The 24,362-nt window shown below is 37.9% G+C and overlaps 1 pseudogene; it reads right to left on the reverse strand.

Annotated features, from left to right (window-relative positions):
• Positions 1–14,850: 14,850 nt before the first annotated feature.
• Positions 14,851–18,823, reverse strand: LOC129267392 (monocarboxylate transporter 12-like; annotated as a pseudogene).
• Positions 18,824–24,362: the final 5,539 nt, after the last annotated feature.

A 24,362-nucleotide genomic window follows, 5' to 3' on the forward strand; every position in this document is an offset into this window, starting at 1 on the left:
GACGTATCCCTGCCCCCCTGACGAGCTTGAAGACCTTTATTGCCCCCCCCCCCCCTGACGAGCTTGAAGCTCTTTTTTTTTTTTTTTTTTTTTTTTTTTTGCTTGTCAATATTTTTTCTGGTACAAAATCCTTGTCAATTTTGGCGGACGGTTTTGCCCCCCTGTGGAAAATCCTAGGTACGCCACTGCATGGAACTTGCATATTTCTAATGGCAGCGAACCCCAGGATGGTACGCCTCTTAAACACATTTCTATATATCTTTCATAATACTTTGCATTCTCATTCCATCTTCTTCCTCATGCTGGGGGACCGCGTTTCATTAGAAAAAGTCACTGGACCTTTGTTTACTTTTTCAAGTAATTTCATTTAGCATCACAGTCCGATTCATTCACCACAATGACGCACACTATGACCTCCCAATGCACCAACCATCCAAATTAAATTAGCGGGCAAAATAGAATGATTTTATAAGACAGATAGTATCCCATGCGATTTGCCTGATTCCCGATACTGACTTCAAATCAGCGGTCACGGAACCAGCTTTTTGACGACGAGTCCCTTGCGAACATAACCAGATGTTTACGCGCGCATGGGAGGGCGTTTACCAGGGATCGCTAGCGGGTGAAAAAAACTTCGCATACATTGTCGGCGCCAGGTCTACTCCGCATCGGTATGTAATCTATCAGCTGATTTTCGATCGATAACTCATTGACCGGTTGAAATCGATCCCATGCCCACGCACCCGTTCGGTCAAGCCTTCGAAGCGAATCGCGCAGATGGGATCGAAATCATCTGTTGAACAAGAAATGCGCCACTCCAATTATCCCCACCCTTAATCACCATATGATTCCGTTCCTTTATGGCAAACATATCGATTGTACATCAGCCCCAATGTTTGTTCCAAAACAAGTAGAACATTTGAAAGAGGATACGTAATAGACTACTGCTCTGCACAGGATGATAGAGGTATGCACAAAAGCGAATTATAACATTAAAAAATAAAAAGACGCCATGCCAATTAGATTTTTTGTTGTTGCAAGTAATGATCTGATAATTGGATCAATGATAGACGCAGATATCATTACACTGAAAAAACTCCGGTGTTGATTTAACACCAGCCCGGAATCTGTATATGTCCACACCAGAGAAGTGTTAAACAACACCAGTTTGATTTTGGTCTAACACAGGATAAGCGTCTATACAACACCAATTAGTATTGAAAGAACACCAGTTTGAAATTAAACTATTTTTTTTTCAGTGTAAGTTCTGCACAGCTAGGGATGTAGTCGAGGACGGCACTTTCGAGTTACAAGACCACCAGAGAAAACCTTTTTCCTTAGAGTTTGTACACGTGACCCGAGGCCGGTCTCGATTACACCCTTGCTTATGAAGGTTTCCATGGTGAAGAAGGAATCAGGATAGTGGCTTGACGGCCCACCACACTACCAAAACGCCGCGGCACGCCGGTGTTAATTTAACACCAGCTTGGTGTCTATATCGGTCAACACCAGAGAAGCGTTGTAACAACACCAGTTAAGAATCAAACCGATATTGGTTTAACACTAATCCGTGTTGCTTAAATGCCAATTTGGTGTTAGCCTAACGCCAGACTGGTGTTGTTTTAACACCTCTGTGATGTGGACCGATAATAGATACCAGGCTGGTGTAATAATGAACACCGGCGCTTTTGCAGTGCATGTATTATTTTGTGAGCATTCTCCAAAAGACGACAAGAACATACGAAACGTCGATTTTAGGTGCATGGCCCTTTCCAGGACCCCGGGGGGGGGGGGGCACTTACATTGACGAGTGGATACCATGCGCGACCAAAAAAAAACAATTAAAAAGGATGTCTTTTTCAAGATAGGGCACGTTACGTACGTAACGTAATAAGGGTGTCAAATACACTAAAATAATGAAAAAAGGGTATCTATTTTCACTAGGAAAGCTACGTGTTTAGGGTCAAATTTGCGACGGTATAAACAATTAAGACTAAAATGTTATATAAAGGATGTACTTTTTGCCCCAAGAGTCAACACTACGTGTTTAGATTACCGATTTGCACGAGGTGTGGGAGGTGGGGCTGGACTAGACTAAACCCAATAGGTAAAGGTAAAACCGACGACCGACGTCTGTGACAATTGAAATATTGCTGTACTTGTTTAGGGGTTCAATTCAGGGAATACTTGCCAAGAGTATCGTTTTGTTTCCAACACTTGTTAAGGGTAGGGTTTCACACGCCAATACTTGTTAAGGGGTGCATTTTCAGTATATGGAAAATACGTGTTCAGGGTGCTTTTCGAGACCCCATGGTCGCGCATGGTAGCCACTCGTGAATATGGAAGTGCCCCCCCCCCCCGGGTCCAGGACCAACAGAAGACTGGTTAGTACCCATGAAGTATCTACGCCAATACATTAGAAATTGACCTGCATGAATCCAGGGATTTATCTTATCAGTTAAAAAAAGATATGGGGACTGTTATATCAAAAGTTTGCATATAGTTAAAATTAAAAAGACTTAATGTGGGATGGAAAGCGCTTGTTCGCTAATTGTAATAATTTTACTCAATCTCAGAAAGTATATTTTACAGTTCGCTGGTAACTTTCAAATTATGTAATATACATGTATATTCATGATAATAGAGTACATGTTATAATGTTCTTGGAAGAGATTGAATGATAACAAGCGAGGCACATTTCTCGTCCTAATAATTACTTATTATTGGTAGCTTTGGGCCGTGTTGGCCTTTATTAATGCCCCGAACATGGAATGAAATAAAATAAGACATAATACATGTATACAACATATCGATCATGTCAATCAGGTTACGGTATAAAAAGTAAAATACATGATGAATATCAACAGATAATTTAATTGTATATACGTTCTTTAAAGATATTTGATGTGAAAGGAACACGAATAATCTTTTCAATACCTTTTCCAATATGAGTTCTGCTTAATTATTCATCATTTAAATCAACATATACAGTACGTTTGGGTTACACTCTAAAAACTTTACACAATATTGGGTAAAATGGGAATATGCATGCATGCTTGTTGGGTAAAAGAGACACCAAGTATTTGTAAATTTTACGCAATGTTGCGCTGAAATTTACCCTTCAAACGTGCATTTTGCCCAATATTGAGAGAAAAAATACCCAGCAAACATGCATGTTCCCTTTCTACCCAATATTGGCATGATTGGGTAATTTTTTAACTCTGTTTTTAGAGTGGAAGCACCGATCTTCTGTACAAAGTTTTAAGGCAGTAATGTATATGCCTCTTCTTGCATCCCTTGAGATCAATCGAATTAATCAATAATTTTGTTTGCGGTTAACCATTTCTCCGCAACAAGAATCTATTCATTCATTCTGTCTGTGTAACCAGCCTTATAATCCTTGTGATTATAAGATCATAATCGGAACAATAACTTGGTTGAAGTGTTCTAGACATTATAGTACAGAGGGTATGTATCATACAGTTTTCTGCAAAAGCCCCACACTATGAAAGACATAATTTATAAGATCTCACATACCGATTTTTTAAATATTTTCAGAAAAAACTAGAATTACTTGGTATGCGGTAGAATTTCAAACCCGTTTATCAATGATAATGAATATAAAAAGTACAATCATTATGCGGATTTTTAAATGTCGCACAGATAGACAATTACTTCTTGATCATTTTTATGCCTTATTGTATCATTGGCCCATTTACAAAGGTGTGCGTCTCGAGGACAATGCCAAGGCATTTGGACTTGGACTTAGTCTCGGATGTATTGTCCTTGGCCACGGGCTCCACATGTCTTGTTCTTGGGCTGGAGCGTTTTGTCTTGTATAGATCCCTGGACGAGGTAAGAACGTATTTCAGAACAAAAGAAGGTGACGATCAGTTAATTGATCATGTGTTTTGTGTCAAATATATCAGTTTTGTGATATTATTTCCCTTTTTCCCCTTTCTCTTCATGATTTTAAATTCATTTTTGGTGATACATGTATGTGCAGAAAAGAATGTTTCTCTTGTATTATGGACTATTTTTTTTTATGGATAAGCATATGACGTATTGTGATCATCGAACCCGACCTTGGACTCGAGGAATTTGATGTGGCCTCCGCTTTGTTCCCAGTCCTTGGTCTTGGCCTCGGAGTTCTGAAGTCCTGTCATTGAGCACTTGGCATTGTCATTGACCCCTCGCACACTGGCTTGACCCTGGCTTTGCTTATCCGGTCTTACAGCACTGTCCATTAAAATGCCCTGCCCCTCACATGAAGGTAATTTGAATTAGAGGAGGACAAAATCGATCAGCATAACGCTTGAATTTTTCCCAACTACAATACAATCTCAGAAATTGGTTTAACCAACACCAAAGTTGGTTAAGGCATTAACCAACCAATTTTGCATGCAAATTTATTTTAACCAACACTTGGTAGATTCATGTCTTAACCAACTTTGGTGTTGGTTAAAACAATTTGAGAGTGTATGACATTAGTATGAAGACGAAGAACCTTATGAAGAGTCAACAATTTGTAGATTGTCCAATGCTTATATAAGAAGTGATGTGTATGACGTGGTCGATATGCATGTAAGTGGGCAGATAATTATACATGTATACCTTTTATTGTATGATTGGTATATAAATACGTCTGATGGGAATTAACCAAAGGTTAAATAATTCTAACATGTGTCTATGGGGTGCTTGAACTTTTTGCCAACACCTTTTGCTAACTACTGCACTTTCAAATGTCACAACCGATGATATAATGAAAGATAGAAATCGTACAAAGATCCAATCAATATATTTTGGTCTTCCGGAGAATGAAATAGGGGTAGATTCTCTGGTAAATAAAAATTCAGTTTCCGTGGCCTCAAAAAGACTGCACCTTTTCAAGTAAGATACTGCAAAGATTTTTCTTGATGATAATTTGATAAAAATGATAATAATTCAACTTAAATATTTATTCAAAAATTATGATTCATTTTTTTCATTCGGGTTATACTTGGATTTGCCTGGACTCTTTTTACTATACCGCACAAGCCATAATGCTACTCGAGCATTGTGACCATACATTGATGAAATCATCATATTACGAATATCTACAGAACAACAATTTTTTACCGGTAGAACCGTATGGGATATGTTTGACTTGTCATTCTCGGTCAATATTGAACGGGTCATCATCTTCGATGTCAAGGATGCTTGTGAATGAGATTCATCTGGAACCGTCGAGGGAAATATTGAATATCGGTGACAGTGCACGGCAATGAACGGCGAAGCTGTTCGTACAAGGAAGGGAATTGTCCTAGTGGTTATTTTGACTATCCACCCCCCCCCCCATCCCCATCTTGTTGAGAAATGATGTACCTTGCTTGTTTTGTATTGAAGTGTTATTGTTTCTTTAAATCATCTTTTTATTTGTTTTTTTATTTGTATTTTCTTATTCAATTTTTGCTTATGTATTTGTTATGGTTTTCATTTGTTCATTCATTTTTTATTTGTATTTGGATTTCTTCTTTCTAAATTTGCGTGTATTTATTTTAACTATCTTAATTATCTATTGAGTTATTTAGCTAATTTAATTTTTGTATTTATTTTCATTTATATTTACTCATTTATTTAATTATTTTGGGAGTGGGGTTGAAAAAGGGCTGGGACTTGATCTCCATCGTATCTCTCTCATTCCCATCCTCTCTCTCTTACAGGTAGCCAGGATGTAGCAAAACGTTTAAGTATTAAGTTATGCTTTGGGGGATCAGTGTTTGGTTTATTGTATTGATTGAAAGTTAAAATGTCATTTATATTTTGCACTTTCCTTCACTAAAGTGTTCTCTGACGCTCCGGGGTCATGTGACTGCGGGCTTCCAACCCCCCCCCCCCCTCACACACATACACACACACACACTGTTTTTCAGTAAACGTGTAAACAGGGAGAAAAAAAACATCGAATTTCGAATCGGGATTTAATGCATGTTCAAACCCACACATACTTTTGACTCAGCCCTCATACATGTAACATTCAAAATCGTTCCGCTCCCCCCCCCCCCGCTTTTTCTACGTCAGTGATATGGATATCAAACTGTTTTCATCTTAATCCTATATTCACTTATTCTGGGAAAGAAATGTGTGCAATAAGAAATGCGATGTACTTAAAGGCATACGATTAAAGGCTGTTGACTTGGACTTGTTGAATTAGCTTAAGTAGACTGTCGTAAGGAGCTGCAAACAAACACACTCCTTATGCTCGTAGGCCTATTATCCAGGAAATATGTTTTACGTATAATAATATTATATTACCATATTTACTGATTAACAACTATAATATCATTGACATATCACATAATCACAATGCCTTTTACATCGAAAATTCGAAAGGAAAATTACGAGAGTGAGGGAACGCGTAATATCAATTTCCATCACCGACTATTATTATTTTTTTTTAAACAAGTGCACACCAAGTTACCAATAATGCCTATAGCATTTCCATTTATTTGAAAGCAGGATAAAAGAGCATTGCAATTTAAATGCCTTGCTCACAGGCATAGGTGCCGCGGCCGGGGATCGAACCCCGGACTTTTTATGTATAGCCAGGCGCCTTAGACCACTCGGCCACGGCACCTCCACTTCATTATCGACTCAATGAAACGATATCCCCCAATAACACCAGCGAGAAACGATGGGGATCAGTTGAATCCAGGTGGGGGTTTCATAAATGTCTTCGTACTTTACGAGTGACTTTACAAATGACTGGCGACCCTTTCTAAGGAACTACATCAACACCGATGAAAATCTGGTGTGCATCATTTACCGCAAGAAAGGATCACCAGTCGCTAAGGTACCTCGTAACTTACGAGCAGCGTTTATATGAAACACCCACCTGAATGAAGGTGAATCTCCTCGGTCCCTCCTCCTCCACCTCTCTCCTCCAATATCACTATGACAACGATGACTGGGAAGAGAGACTAAAATCGATGCGCTCTTGGAATCTTCGATACCATGCAAGATGTTATCAAGGCACGCTGAGCCACGTTGTTCGTAGTCATGATAGTGGGCGGTTTGCTAATTGGAACACATCGTTAGTCATAAGTAAAGCATAACCGATCTTTCTATAAAAAAAAAAAACGATCGGAACAATTTTATGGATTCTTTGTTGTCCTTGATGCATTTGATTTTCTGCATGCTTCTTATCTGAAAAAAATTTAATCTCGGATTCTGTTTAATACGGAAAGATAACATGTTGATAACAATAAATTGTTTAAAATTAAAAATAATTGTGTTAACTTTTTAAACGACCTGATTAAAATTTCAAACAACTTATTTGAAAAAAAAAACTTGTGTAAAATGTTAAACATCTTGCATACATTTTTTAACCTTAGAGTGACGTGCTTAAACAATGTGCTTAAGATTTTAAGCAGCATTTGTATAGTGTAACGCTTTGCTTCAGCAATCATTGATACAACCCTAGTTGTCCTAGGTGGTAATATGTTTTATCACGTGATTATGTACGTCACTATATCATGACTGCCAATTCCACATATCTAGTGAGCTTGCATAGATTTGACGCAATGAATACAAAAAATGTATAAAAAAGTAACTTGACATGACAAATGAAACTTCAATCAATCGTGAAAATCAAGCGTACGATTAATCGCTAACCTTTGTGTTACGGGGCCCAGATTGCATTTAAAAAACTACACTTGTTTCCACCCACTACTGTTTCTTTCATTGATTGACGTTAAAAGGGGTTAGATGAAAGGTTTTTTACCTTACGCATAGCAAACCACCGGGCGGTATTATATGCGGGCCTGTGGAATGTATTCGACCATTTTTAATTCATTCTTTGTTTATCATGAAGTGGGTAGGTAAAGGCTTTAATATCGTGTGGTAATTCACCTTCCCGTATTTAGGACTTCTTTCTAAAGCGATTGGCATTATGATATCGCTTCCCACTTTCCTTTTTGTCTTCTATATTTCTCACTTTCTAACCGATGATTACTTATTCGAGAAATTTGATGCCCCTGTTGCGTCACCATGGCCGCATATTTTTTTGGTTGAAAATCCATGCAATTAAAAAAGGCCCATGTCATATTATCTGAATGACTAAACAAGACATATTGGGAATAACTAAAAGGGACAGGAAAAGGACAGCAAATAAAGTGAAAGAGTAAGGTAAAATAAAAGTGATAATACCTTGGTCACATTTGTTCTACGGCGGCCGTACGGCGAGTCGAAAACAGCCGTTTTGTTAATTTTTATTCAAACCACCTTTATGTAGCTGGTACCAAAAAGATGTTAAAACGGCTCTTTTCGACTCGCCGTACGGCCGCCGTAGAACAAAATGTGACCAAGGCATAAGCTGCGGGATTAGCAAAGGCACAGTAAAAATAATCGCCAGAAGAATGGAACAGGGGCGGATTCAGATTTTATAATAGCAGGGGCCAAGGAGAAGTTGAGAAGCCCCAAAAGCTGTCCCCATTTTATTTTGCTCTTTTCATTTGGGGGAGATGGATTTCGATTATAATGATGAAACTATGTTTCTATTCTCTTGAGAACAAATAAAAGAAAAAAATTGGTTATCGAGTTGAAGAGGAATTGAATAGGTAAGTCTTATGTGCTGTTTTGAATTTGTTTTGTGTATCAATAAATTGTTTGAAGGGAATTCAGAAGGTTGTTCCAAAAACCGCCATTAATGTTTTGTACTTTTGTTATTTTAAATGACAGAATATGTATAAGACTACGACAGTAGTCGGAAGTAGCAAAAGTGAACTTGGGATAGAGAATAAATTGAAAGAAAAGAAAATGAAGGTCTGCATGGAGAGAAAGGGGAGGAAAGAGACAGAAAGGAAGAAAGAGAGGACGAGAAAATGGGGGGAGAGGGTCGGGAGTCTTTATCTCTATAACCATATTCACCTTGAAGATGAGAAGCATGGCAGATTTGGATGTGGCAATAGTAAGACCCCGTCTAATGAATTGAATATCCCTCTCTGCAGCACTTCAACGCCACAACCTTTCGTCATAATGTCGTCCTAGTCTTCTAACAGGATTACAAATACATTTCCTTGAAAGGGAAAATGATGAGGGATCATTTTACTAAACATCCATTTCCACTACCACCATCTTTCTTACTTCTTAAAAGTAGAAGTGATCATGGTAGCCGTGGCAACAGTCGCACTAGTATGAAGTAGTAGTAGTAGAAGAAGTAGTAGTAGTAGTAGTAGTAGTAGTAGTAGTAGTAGTAGTAGTAGTAGTAGTAGAAGTAGTAGTAGTAGTAGTAGTAGTAGTAGTAGTAGTAGTAGTAGTAGTAGTAGTAGTAGTAGTAGTAGTCGTCGTAAATATATTACTAGTATCATCCCGCCAAATTGTAGTTGGCACTTTACTTTGCCTATTTCCCGCTCTCACATATCCGATTCCAGTCGTAAAACCCAAACTGTATAGGACATGAAGCTTGAATTCGCTTAGATTTTTTTATTACTTCGCATTTATGATAAAATCGCGAGTCAGGAGGATGCTGACAAACTCTAAGATAAGAATGGTGATCACAGACGTCCTTTGGCAACGGCTGAAAAAAAGGCTGAAGGTACGTGCATGCGTGACTTCCACAAAGTACTCGCCCATGACTTCGCGGTCAAACCCATTTCGGAGATCGTGCTCAGTCATAATCTGATTAACCCGCCCCGTAATATGTGACAGCTACAAAATGCAAAGCGCCTTGTCAGACATAGAGGCACGCAGGCCATCATGGGTGGGATATGGGTTCAGTTATGCCTATTTTTATATTATTATTATTATATATTTCTGTCTGCTCAACCCTCCTAATTCCTTCGTCCCGATTCACCCTTAAACCAACGGTGCTAAACCCGAACACCAAAAAGCACCTTCATTTACTACTCATGCGAACGTTTGATTCCTCCCCCCCCCCCAGCTCCCCTATCTGATTGGGGCATTATTTCATATCTTTTGGCAAGGCGTTGTTTGCCACTCTTCACCCAGGTGTAGTAAATGGGTACCCGGTAGGAAGGAATTCCTTGAATGCTCGTGCGCCCGATCAGGGTAGCCGTGCTAAAAGCCGGAGTAATAGTATGCAGCGCTTAGAAACATTTGTATCAAGCGCTATATATATGTATATATATATATTATCATTATTATCATAATTATCTCTCCTATCGATTACAATCATTGCAAAACTTTCCCATACCTTTCCTCTTCAAACCCTCCTATTTCTCCTCCCCCTCGCTCTCTTTCTGTATCTCCCCATCTGTCTCCATGATCTCCTTTCACACAACCTCTCTTGCTCCCTTGTTTGACATCTTCCCCTGTAATTCAATTGGCCTTGAGCTCTGTTTCTCACCCCACCCCCTCTCTCTCTCTGTCTCTTTCTTTTCTCCTTGGCAAATCAATATTGCGAGAAACTGCAACGAGGCATTGGCTGCGGTCGTCGGAAAGTGTTAAAAAACTTTGTCATCCGCGAAACCCACAAATCACTATAGGGCATGAATACAGATGTGTACAAGTGAAAAAAAAATCTGAAATCTGAAAATATTTTTTGAGGGATAAAATCCATATTGTAATATAAGTAGTCCTCATTGTTGAAAAGGCCTTCCCTCTGAAGGTGGCTGAAGTCGTAACTGACTGAGTGCTTTCTAAAGACTACGAATCATCTTGCGAGTAAATCATTACATTACAATCGCATGTAGACATTGAGAAAACGGTAAATTGCCAAGTCGTCTATTGCCAACTCGTCCACTCATCACATGGTCTACCTTCATTCAGTCTAATGCCATTCCGTCCATAAGAAATTCGTCTAGCAACCATTTGGCCCAATAACCATTTGGTCAAATCATCACTTCGTCTAAATACCAGTTCGTCTATGACCATTTCGTCATATCCTATTGGCAAGATGATGAATGGACGAAATAGAATGTAGACCATGTGGATAGTGGACGAACTGATGTTGGACCAAATGATGGTAGACAACTTGGTAATTGGACGAATTGGCATATTAGACCAATGATCATAAACCGATAAAATGCAGCCATTGCAAATCATGCACCGAATGGCAAATTCAGCCTGCAATACACAACGTTGATCACGTCGATTTTCATAAATTTGTATACGGTTCAATTTTACTGAACAATTTTTTCTGAACAGTTACAGAAACTGACTCCAAAATTGCATTTCCAATCCGCCCACAGCTATTCTTATTATGATCATTATTGGTTCAATAAAAATTTGGACTGTGCCTGAAATGATATCTACTTTAACCAGTTTGATACTAAATTCTGTAGATTTAATAGGTTTTGTACAGGGATCACGTGAATCCAGTTTTCAACGGGTTAATAGCATAAACAGCGGGAAACAGCGCCCTCCAGATGTAAGTTTGAAGACTGAGATGATTGTCACGATCAATACGTTTACGATGTTGATTAATCGCTGCAAGCCTGCAACCATTCTGCCCCCCCCCCCCTTTACGTTTTCTACTTCTCTCCAACGCCAGCTCCATCTCAAACACCCATTTGGCAATGGGCCGTGATGGGTTCTTGGAAACAGCAGTCCTAATGACGGATATCTGAGACACAAAACTGGGTCAAGTTCGGGTCATCACATCGGTTTCCCTCTATAGTCAAATAATCCGAATTGTGTTTCTTTGGCTGGAGCGGAACGTCATGAGGTACTGTCGGTGGAGTTGATGCATGCATTCTAATGATGCAGAAATGCTTACAAAATAGGGGCGAGGCTTGATGAAGATGAGAAAGAGAATTACCACCACCGCTCCTCCTTTCAAGTAGATATAAAAAGAGAGGTAACGACCGCGACTATAAAACCGTGTATCAAGTGGAAAAAAAAAAGAAATAGGTCCCCTTGCCCTCCCTCCTATCGAAATATCCTGGAACAACCCGTGTGTGAAGATGATAAATTTATACATATGTATTTGGAAAATTTGCGGGTTTTATGTATTAATGGGTCTATAATTTCAGTGAATTCAGAAGCCTATCTTTTAATATTATTATTAAGTTTTTCACATGACTTTTTCGCAAATCGTTTGCATGCCTTGGGTAAGCTATGTTAAAACTTCTAAAATGGAAAGAACTTCCCTACATTATTCTGCTACCATAATGTGGATGGCCCTCCCTGGGAACTATGGGAAAAGTAGTAAAGAACCAAAAATGGCGTACAGGGCAAAATTTGGACCCTTTTAATACAAAAATCAAATTTTGCGATAGATTCTGACATAATATTCATGTAATAACAACATACCCATTGTTTTCGTTGCGTTTCCTGTCTTTCTCTCCTTTTTTTGTTAGTCGTGAGTACATTTGGGGGTCCAAAATCCCCCCCCCCATCCGTGCACCACTGTGAAAACCAAAACAATTACCGAGCACAACATACACTAGAATTTATTCAATCATTCATTTATTTTGGCAACTGCATCTATATATATATTGGTGGTGTCGTAGTGTAGTGATTCAGTCACTTGTGACTCTTAAACCAAGGGTCAAAGGTTCGAATTCCACCCGGCGCTATCGTCCTTTGGCAAGGCACATCCACGTTTGTCACTGTCCACCAAGGTGTTAAATGGGTACCCGGTAGGACGTGAAAGTCAATGTGATTAGATTGGCATTTGTGCATCGATGAACGGTTTATCTGACCAGCTATTCCCCAGGGAGTGGAGATTGCGCACTTTATGTGTGGAACAGTGATGAGTCCTATAACTAAGGTAATAATAATTCAAATGTAAAGCGCTTAGAAACCAAAGCATGACGCGATATATAAATTAAACTATTAATATTATCATTACTATAAAACGGCGATAAAGTTGCATGGTACAGCTATCTACTCTAGATATGAAAATATTCCATTTCCGGAAACATACTTCCAAAGGCCCCCAATCGATTAGATATATTTGTTTATATATATATATAAACAAAGCACGCAATATGAGGCAACACACTGAATTCATCATAGTGGCGTTATAAGTTTGTTTTGATGGCACTATCAACGTGCTGTCTACTTGCACTGACATAGCAAAGGCTATACTATACGCAGCTCAATAAGTGAGAGTGCGCTTCCCTGGGGAAAATGAATTCAGGCCGATAACTCTCGAAAGTTTATGAGAACATTTTACGATGTATAAGCGTCACGGGGCGAACTAATACGACTCGTAAATGTCAGTTTATGTCCTTTTTATTAGGTCATCAAAGTCGTTATCGAAATGCCGTAGGTCACGGGGTTTCATCGGCACAAAAACGCGCGTTACCGTTGCTCATATCTGCGGATTCATGGATTGTCCTTGGTAGAAGCATTTGTTTTCGGGGTTATCTCAAAGGTCTTTTTTCCTCAAAGCTGCATGTTAAGCATGCATTCTCGACTGAATTGAGTAATGGAGCAGTAGATGTCATATCGAAAAGAATGGATATATTGTAACGACGGCTCAGTTTGTCCTACGAGTCTCGCTATAAGAGTTTAATGTCGAGGATGGCCAGAGCTTAATTAATACCGTGGAAGCGAAATAAAGGTCACTACGCATGAAATTAAAGTTCAGTAGTTTATTACTGTTCAAAACGTGGTATAGGTGCAATTGAATATGCGAGGATGATAAATCGATAACTCCAGCGATAAATGAAAATAACTGAGATAACTACTGGAACAATTATAAGAACTTAACTTGTAATAATTCTGAACTAAACTTAGACTCAGACTAAACTTGATGAAGACTAAACTGGAATACATGTAAGACTATGCTCGGAAAAGACTCTCGAAAAACTAAACTTGACTGAGATGCTGCTCTCTTATATACATTTTCTGGACATAGCATGAAGGTCATCCCCAGCACACAGCGAAAACCCAGATTCAGGAGAGAGAGAGAGAGGATAAATCAATCCAACAAGGATAGGATAAAGTCAAGCAATATGCTTTTCACACTGCATTTCCTTAACCCCATACTACCCTTAACCCCGGACTAGCCTTAACCCCATACTATCTTTTTTCGATTCACACTGTCTTTCTTAACTCCATACTATCTGCTGAGCCGGGGTTAATGCCTTAACCCTGGGGAGTGTTTCATCAACATTTTCATCCGACAAGTTGTCAGATCTGACATCTTTCTCTGATGTTGATTGGCTGAGAGGTACTGTTACTATGGTAACTGTCGGATAAAATGGGACTTGTCGGATAAAACGACCGACAAGTCCTTTCATGAAACGCCCTCCGGGACTATTCCTCTGCTCATGAATATTGATGATTTTACCATACAGAGCGTGATTAATGTGCAATTCAACTTCTGTGATTGGCTAATGCCTAGCCCCACTTTCCTTAGCCCTGTTTCGTTTTCACACTGCATCTCTTAGCACTGCAATTGTGGTGCTAGCACCACAATAAGCCGGCTAACCCTGCTTTTTTGCAGGGCCAGATAGTAACGTACTATTTACCGTGCTAGCCCACTTTGCTAAAACGTAGTGTGAAAGCGAAGTGGGCTAAGCTTAACCCCAGGAAATTGGTGGGGCTAAGGAAAAAAAAGTGCAGTGTGAAAAGCATATAACGACCAATACACTGACCACAAGGTTAAACTAGGAGTTCGGACATATATACATAAACATGATAAGATAATATCGGAACATCAACCAAAATGCGTGACAATATGATTATGGCGTTGTTGTAAATGCATGCATGATGATGTATAACATGCCGACAGTCAAAGGCGCAAGACCCCTTTTATGACTTGTTAAGTCAAAGTAAGTCTTCACCAATCTCATTGGTAGTTTTTATCATTCCATTTAACCTGCTATTCATTGCAATCGTTTCAGGCAAAATGGGAAAAGCGGATACTACTACTACTTATAATAATGATAATAATAATCACATCGCTTGGATTGCATTGCTCTTGCTTTTCATTTTCATCAGTTTCTGGTGTATTAAACTAAGCAACAAAGTGACTACACCCAGAATATCAATAAGTCCAAGAAAAAGGAAAGCTGTTTCCAGAGAGCCGGTTACATCCCAGATTTTGCCTGAATGAGAGATAGGACAAGGAAAAGAAAATCAATCACCAAATGAACACACAAAAAAAGAACAAGAATTTGCATTTGAACAGGGGAGGGCGTAATTATGTATATTCGGCTGATGTAATATCAACCATTTCTGTTTTATTCCGTATAGATCTATTATATTAAGATAAGCTTTATAGTATAGGCTCTGACTAGGGTAGCATTGTTGTAACATCACAAGAATAACTGTTGAGAGAGTGACTGCTGATCTGAATTTCAAACAAAACCCACAGGATTGCTTATTATAATAAAATAACAACAAAATTACTCAAACGAATTTATTGCAAGCGTCGATCTATTCTGGATTGTCCTGGCATTCTACTAGCCCTTCCCCTTAAATGCCTTAAGGAATAGTCTCTTACCTGTCAACCCCCCGGCTAGTTCTCCCATACCCGAACATATTAACGCGAAAGCCAAGGCAGTTGATGAAGAAGATTCTGAAACAATGTCCACTGTTGCTGCACTCTTATAGACAGTTTTAGCCCCTAATGCCAAACCGCTGAAGCCGGTAAAAACGATAAGCACGGAAAAACTTGTCGTTACCGAGTTCAAACAAAAAGACACCGCCCCGACTCCACCAAACGCTAGGAAAGAGATTCTAGAAGTAAATAAGTCTTTGTCGCAAATGTTAAGGGCAGATGGAAAAAGGCGGCCAATCGTGTTTCCAATTCCGCCAGCGATGGAGAGAAAGACGGCAGTTTCTGCATTTGCTATAACGAATATTGTCCAACCCGTGTGCGTTATATATACCATGGGGGAAACGCTGCTATCATCATATAGATCATTAGTGGAAATTCTCTGACCACACTGAAGTTTGACAAAATATGTTCCCACACATTGCTGCAGCATCGGTTGGGTAGTGAAACTCTTCCAAGTTTGCCTTTGCCATGGCTACATTTATCATTCTGGTCATCAAGAGGATCATTCGCCACCGTTGAAACCAATTGATCCTTTTCTGTCGGTCCGTCTTTGACTGATTCCTTCGGGGCGTGTGCTTGGAACAACGCCCCAGACACGACAGTGTGGAGATTGAATCCCCCAAGAATAAGGAGAGCCCCACGCCAACCATATAGATAGAAAACAGTTTCTGGACACAGAATGGCAGTATCATCATTCCAACACCACCACCCGTTGCATTTACGCAGAATGGAAGCAAGTAATTGTCTCCAAACACACAGATAACTAAGGCTTCAGAGGGGAGTACAGTCATTGCGTACCCCATTCCTGTAAAAAAAAATAAAGATAATACTTTCTAGAGATAAGGACAAGTGGGAATTATTCAGTTTGTTCAATATGACATATAACTATATGTTTAATGTTTTGGTAAAGGTTCTGAATTTTACCAAAAACATACAAAATATTTAAGATAAGTAATTTCAGAAAGTGTCAGTAACGCGAGTTGTAAATTAGCTTTGACTCACTGTTGGATTAAAGAAGTAGCTTATACATAACAATAGAATACAAGGATAAGACAACTTCGCATTGAAAAATGTTGTTAAACTTTGATATGAAGAGGATGGTACAAAGGTCAGAGTAAGTAAACTCCATCTAGTAATAGCCGTATACAAAAAATCAAGTGCTTTAACCGTTAAGTGTAACTTTATAATTATTGTTATACGGTCTGGAGAGCTACATCATCTTTCAGAAATATTTTTTGGGTCAGGTTAACACTTTTAACATACTATGATTTTATTATCGTGCGCCAATCAACTCGTTTCTTGGCTTTACATGGTCATTGAACTTATTAATTTACAGTCAATATTTCCTAAACAGTGAGTTGTTGGTTACAGTGCCAGAAAACTATTATATGTATTTGGTATATATACTTATCATTCAGATATTGGTTTTTTATTAGCACAACTAGTTTTCAAAAAAGATACTACCTGTTTGCCAGCCCAAAGAAATCCCCACACAGAATATATAGATCTTTTACTTGATATTCATTTTATTTATGGATTTATTTTCTAGTTTATTTATTTAGTTATCTTTTTTACTTTATTAATTTTTATCGGGCCGTTACACGCGCCAATATCTCGCGCCATTTCACATGCCGTTTTACGTGCCGTGTCATGCGCCGTTCGCACCTCATCACGCTGATTAACGCTCTATTACCGTGTTTACACTTAATCGGCATTTGAATCGGCTCGCGGTTCTGAACCGCGAGCCGATTCAGCATCGGCTTTTTCATAGCGTGTAAACGCGAGCAACTTGAATCGGCTCGCGGTTCAGAACCGGCAATTTGCACCACCAAAGTAGTAGGTTCTGAACCGCGAGCCGATGCAGAATCGGCTTTTTTACTACGTGTAAACAGAAAGTCGATTCTGCACCGGCAATTTGTGCGCATTTCAATTACTTTACCATTGTGACGTAATTGTAAGCGCACTGATCCAGCGTTGTCTTTATTATGACGTATATTGTAGGTATGCGTATCATTTCAGGTTTTTGCATCGGCTCGCGGTTCTGAACCGCGAGCTGTAACAACGTGTAAACGCATTCCAAATGCCGATTCTGCATCGGCATTTGGTTCAGAACCAATTGCCTATTAAGTGTAAACACGGTATATATAACGCGCTGTATCATGCGCTATATCATGAGCAGTATCACGCGCCGATTAACGCGTCTTATACTAGTAACGCGCCGGGCAACGCGCTTTCTTGCACTAACCCGTAAAAGAATATGACAGGCCATACGGAGACGTTGACCTAGGGATTTCCTATAATCATTATTATAATTAAGATATATTAGGCTTTGAGAAAGGAGAGTGGGAATTATTTATCCGAAGTTGGACTGGCAATTACTATTTTTTCCCGAGGGGCAGTCCAACCGAGGGTTAATACTTCTCACTATGCTTTCGAAGGAAACGCCTGATATATTTGTCTTATATCCCTCTTTAACCTGGTCCTTGCTGACGTGCAACCAATCGAGATCGATTCTAAAGTCGCTGGATCTAGTCCTAACTTAGGCCTGTCGAGCTAATGCGAGCCATGCAGTCCCTGCCCTGGGTAGGCTGCGCGCGGCTTCTACCCGACTGCAGTTAATGAGAGTTACGCTGCCTGCGACTGACTTTTCATATTGTCGGTAAATAATTTGAGCGAGAGCTTGTATTTCATTGCATTTATTTTTATTTTTTGCGGTCAGGGAACATGCGCAGTTTTACGTTGAGAGAACATATCGAGCATAAGCATGCGCAGTTCTCCCATGAAAGTATATCGAAAAATATACGGAGCTGGAAGAAAACTCTACAACGACGTTTTTCCTATTAAAATTATACTTTGTCACATGATCACGAATTGACCAATCGTTTATCTAGAATACTCATGAATATTCATAAGAGGGATACAAATTCTAATATGCATTCATAATCGCACCAGCAAACCGAATTCAAGATAAATTTTAAAAAAGAAAGAAAGATTTGTCTTCAATGACATGAACATACCGTCTGGTATGTTTGGAATGTGGTTTGCTGGTGTTAAGTAGCAGTGACCTGGGGAACGTTTCATCAACATTCTAGTCGGACTAGAAGTCAGATCTGACATCTTTCCATGATTCTGATTGGCTAAGAGGCATTGTTACTATGGTAACTGTCGGATAAAACGTCCGACAAATCCTTCCATTAAACGCTACCCTGTTTGTTTAATGTTTAATTCTGGAATCACGGTGTCACCCGAACGCTCAATTCGAGAAACGAATCCTCACCCGAAATGAAAAGGAAAACTGTTAGGAATACATTGGTCTTGGAGAGAGCAAACCATCACACAGACTGACCCAATCAAGCCGCCAACCATAGTGAGTGAACGAGGATAAAAATGTCGCTGTAATCCATTTGCAAATACACCTATAAAGGAAAAATAAAAATCAATTCATAAGTCTGTTATTATTTCTGCAAAAAAGTTAATGCATAATCATTCATGATAACTATTCATGATAGATCAGTTAGTAAGCCAGAGTTATAATAATCAAATATTTTCATTTACCTAGGGAACCCACTTCAGCTCTTATGAACTGTTCCAGCCGACCCTGCATAACATTTGATTGACTCAATTTTATTTAATTCATATATATATATATATCATGATCTCTGATCTACCTTGGATTTTGGACAAAATTGAAAATTAACCATCCTTGTTACTTGTCCTAATGTAATAGTGGACCCTTCATACCACAGTGTAGACACCAAAGATGTTTCTCACAGGTTGTATGCACTCTGATAATTTTTGAGTGATAGAAGTCATTTTAGATTCCATTTTGGTCACCCTCTTGGATTTTTAGGCAATTTGGACAACTGGATATCATTGTAACAAGTCTAAACGTATTTTTCGAAACTTTAAACCAAAGTTTGAACACCAAAATCATTTTTCCTTGGTTGACTTTCAATGAACTATGTCAATTTTTAAGCAACAGACTCCAATCAAACCCCGATTGTTTGAAGCCATCTTAGATGTTTAGACATATTGGATTACTCACTGTCCTTGTAACTTGTTCCATGTCATGATGTATTTACTGACTTTTAAAACCATGGTTTAGATATCAAAATAATATGCCCTTGGCAGATATTACACGAAATATGTCAATTCTTTAGTAACAGGGCTATTCTATAATCAATTTTTTGAAGCCACCTTGGATTTTTGACATACTTGACCACTGAGTGTTCTTGTAACTTGTCCTAATGTATAGTTTGACACATTTCACCATGGCATAAACTTATTCCAGGCTATTAAACAATCTACGTTTTTTTAATGCAGCAGCAACAATTTTAGACTCTATTTTCAAAGCCATCTTGGATTTTTTAAATATACTGGACAACTGACTGTCCGTGTAACTTGTCATAGTGTATTACTTGACCATTGAAACCATGGTCTAGACACCAAATCATATATCCCAGACGGATATGAAATAAGCTATGTCCATTTATATATCAACAGCCATTTCAAACTTCATTTTTGGAAGCTGTCTCAGGGTCTTGGACACATCAGACCACTGGCTGTCCTTGTAACTAGTCACAATATACTACTTCACCCTTAAAACCATTGCATATAAACCACATTAAGCCACTGGAATTAGATGTAATTTGGTTGTCATGGCAATGGCATAAGTTATTTGTATATCAACAGCAAACATAATGCTTTGCACTCTAAAATTAGGGGAAATTTATGACAAAATGCAGATTCTAAACTGTTTTTCGATCAAATTTGGTACTTTATTCGGGAAAAAAAGAGTCATTGCCATGGCAACGGGCTATATGTAACAGTGATATTTATCATTAAATTCAAGCATTACCAAGGCAACCTCAAATTTTATCATTCTAATGAACTAATGCGAACCACTGTAATCTTTGTTCAAAATTAATTGACTGGGTCAAACCTTGAGTTAATGGATTGCATTTTCCACCTGTCCATTATCATGTCAACCATGTTATTTTTTTCAAATTAGATGTTATTTGGTTGCCATGACAATGGCTTAAGCTATAATTTGAATGTTAACAGGAAACATATCCATTCTTACCCTAAAATTAGGGGAAATGAAAGGAAAAAATCAGATTCTACAGATTTTCTGATCAAAACTGGTACTTTTCTTGGGGAAATGAGTAGTTGCTATGGCAACAGGTCATTTGCAACGTTGATGTTTATCGAATTCAATTATTACCAAGGCAACTTCAATGTTTATCATTCTTAGAATGATAAATAGTTCATGCAGAACACTCATTGTATTGTTTCCCCTAGATTAATTGAGGTCAATCCTGATGCATACAGTGATGCACATCAAGTGAATTTTCATTGTATTTTTCACCTGTCCATATCCTTCTCATCCATGTTGTTTTTTTAATTAGATGTTATCTGGTTGCCATGGCAATGGTCTAAGATGTTATATTTATAAATTTAGTCACATATATATCTCGATTAGTACCTTAAAATTATTGAAAATGGAAAGATGATCATACATGTCTGTATTCTAAATTCTTATCAATATTTTTACCTTTCTAGAGGGAAATAAGCTGTTGCCATGGCAACGAGCCCTTTGTAACATTTTAAAAAGAATTTAATCCAAGTGTTACCAAGGCAACATAAGTTCATATCTTTTTAAAGAACTCCAGCAGAACATTTTAAGTACTTTTTGTTCTAATGAGGGGGTCAAAAGTTAAGCATACAGATTGAGTCAATTCTAATTCCACCTGTCCATTGTGTTGTCAACCATGTTATTTTTTTTTTCAAATTAGATTAATTTGGTTGCCATGACAATGGCTTCAGATATTGTTTGTATCAATTTCTTCAGGATGTAGGTTTTCAAAACAAGGTGTATGCAGATTATTTTTTTCATTTCATCCCAAATAGTTTCACTTTTATCATCAAGTAAGTCTCATCACTTTTATTTTCGTTCCAATTGCCATTGAAACTGTCTTATAGTAAAATCAATTTTTATAAAATCCTATTCCTGGTGGTGGTTTCAATTTTATGATACAAATCGTCCTTTTTTCATTTCATTTATTGATTTTCGTGATATAAGAAACATAACATAACAAAGTAAAAAAAATAACAAGACATAATATCAGATATACCATGATTATAGATTTAAAAAATTAAGCTACCTCAGATGAATTTCGTACTTTGGAGTAAAACCCAGGTAACAAATATATGATCATAAGAGTGGCAAATATCCCTTTTTCATTTAGGGAGGGTTATCGAGACTACGTTTTGACTTGTTTTTATACCACATACAATTTAGAAGAAGCCGTCAATTGACCAAGACAACCGTCGTTACACGACAGGTCATGATAGCAGTAAAACTCAAGTAGTAAATTGATGGAGCCATTGACAATGTTTTTCACCATCTTAACATGATCGGCTAACAAGTTGTACATCATGTCAGGGATCTGGGGAGGATGATAGATGGCTAGGGGTGCATTTCATGAACAAACAGTCGGTGCTTTCTCAGTGGATATTGTTATAAGCTACTGAAATCCTAGCACATGATTGGCTCAGAGTAAATAAGCAGAGTAAATTATGATCTCTGAAATAATTTATATATATATATATATATATATATATATATCTATATATATATATATATATATATGCGTCATTTTCAACAATTCAAAGCGCATAGAGATCTGTCGAATATCACGCGCTATATAAGCATCTATCATTGTTATATCACATTGGTATTATCATCCATATTATATGTATACATGAGTGAAGCTTGTTAATAACATAATATTATAGGTTCTCCCGCTCAATTTCACATTCAAATAATTTAATTTGATGTTATGACCATTTAATTTTGCAGTAGCCATGATCGCCTCGTTCATTTTGCCATTGAATGATGGGGGACCTAAAGCTATGCACTTTGTCTGGGGATTGTAATAAAGTTAAATTCAACAAATAACTCAACATGGCCAAAGTTCATTGACCTTTGACCTTGTTCATGTGACCTGAAAATCGCACAGGATGTTTTCTGATACTTGATTACTTTTATGTCCAACTTTCATGAATCAGATCAATAAACTTTCAAAGTTATGATGGTAATTCAACAGAAACCCCCAACATGGCCAAAGTTTATTGACCTTAATTACCTTTGACCTTGATGATGTGATCTGAAACTCGCACAGGATGTTCGATGATATACTTGATTACTCTTATGTCCAAGAATCATAAATCAGATCCAAAAACTTTCAAAGTTATGATGGTAATTTAACAGAACCCCCAACTAGGCCAAAGTTCATTGACCCTATAAATGACCTTTTGACCTTAGTCATGTGACCTGAAACTCAGGCAGGATGTTTAGTAATACTTGATTAAATTTATGTTAAAGTTTCATGAAATAGGTCTATACACTTTCTAAGTTATGCTGTCATTTCAAAAACTTAACCTTCGGTTAAGATTTGGTGTTGACGCCGACGGAGCCTATAGTCTCACTCTGCTATGCAGGTGAGACAACAAAATATTTGAAGTTAAATTTCTGTGCCACTGTTTAGATTATTATGAAATTATTCCGGGAATAATTCTTCATTCGATTTAATTATCAGCAATATCTCCATCATGACCACCCATCTTCATCATCACCATTGTCCCCCTCATCCTTTTCATCTCTATAATAATTACTCATATAATGAATGATGTTTTTTGACATTCCATTTCCGCTGTACGAATGTATTGATCAATTTGATGAGCTTAAATCTTGAGTTATCATTGTTTGTTATGCAATAAAGCAATCTTCTAATGATAGCAACTCTTCTCCCGCTAATTGTGCATGTTATAATCAATCAGTAGTATAGATCATTTTAGTTTTGAACGATAGTTTTAAGTACACTTTATCTATGATCCACGCCAAATCAGTAATCAGCATATTATGCCTGTATTTTGGTGAGTGTATACGAATAATACGAATCCAGAAGAAAGCAATAAATCTAATCAATTAACTTTATACTTGCAAAAAATAACCCTTTAAAACACTTATTTACTTATCTACAGTATAGAAAGCAGGTATTATGCATAATTTAGTGTGATTGATAACTGAATGTCTTTTTGTTAAAGTAATTAAATCATTAAGACTCGTAGACTTTTCCACAGGCAACGCGTGATCCACATTCGAGATCGGGGGGGGGGGCTGAATTAGCCTTTGGTCTTACTTAGGTGTCAAAATATGGGGGCTACGCCAAACAACGGTTAAGTATGGAATGACTCATCTATCCATTCTTTCTCCTTCAAGGGATGCTCCTCCCTGAAAATCGTATTATTTGAAAAGATAAAGCAAAATCAGACACATAGACAAGGAGCAAGGACCTGTAAAAATTGGATTCGTACAACCCACACCACAGAAAAGGTTTCACACCATAGGTAGTTAGTACGGACCCTCTAGATCACTGCTAGGTAAATAGTATCTCAAATTGTGGTATCACTTTTTTCTACAGTCGAATTTAAAGAGCGATGTAAAATAGCAACCGAAAAAAGGAAAAAATCAATAACCTTTCAGGAGAAAGTGAAATGTAAAGTTGCCATATCTCGTATAATCTTTTATAATCATGAATACATCATTGATGTATCAATATACTGCTCGGTAATAGCCCTAACGTTACAGCAACATTTAAAAGTGAAATTTAGTTATTACAACGTCAAAATAGGAATACACCATGGTCAAGTTCCATTTCCATCTGAAGTAGATATGAACAAATTGAGACGATACAATGATTTTATATGTCTAAATATGTGGCGCTGTATAAAACTACAGTGGGATTGAATATACGTTTTACCTAACAAAATGAAGATCTTTTAAACATTTTCAGATAATTATACCCTATGGGCTACTATTTACAATTTTGAAGTGCCGTTC

Source organism: Lytechinus pictus, chromosome 1 (genome assembly GCF_037042905.1).
Source record: "Lytechinus pictus isolate F3 Inbred chromosome 1, Lp3.0, whole genome shotgun sequence".
NCBI lineage: Eukaryota > Metazoa > Echinodermata > Echinoidea > Temnopleuroida > Toxopneustidae > Lytechinus > Lytechinus pictus.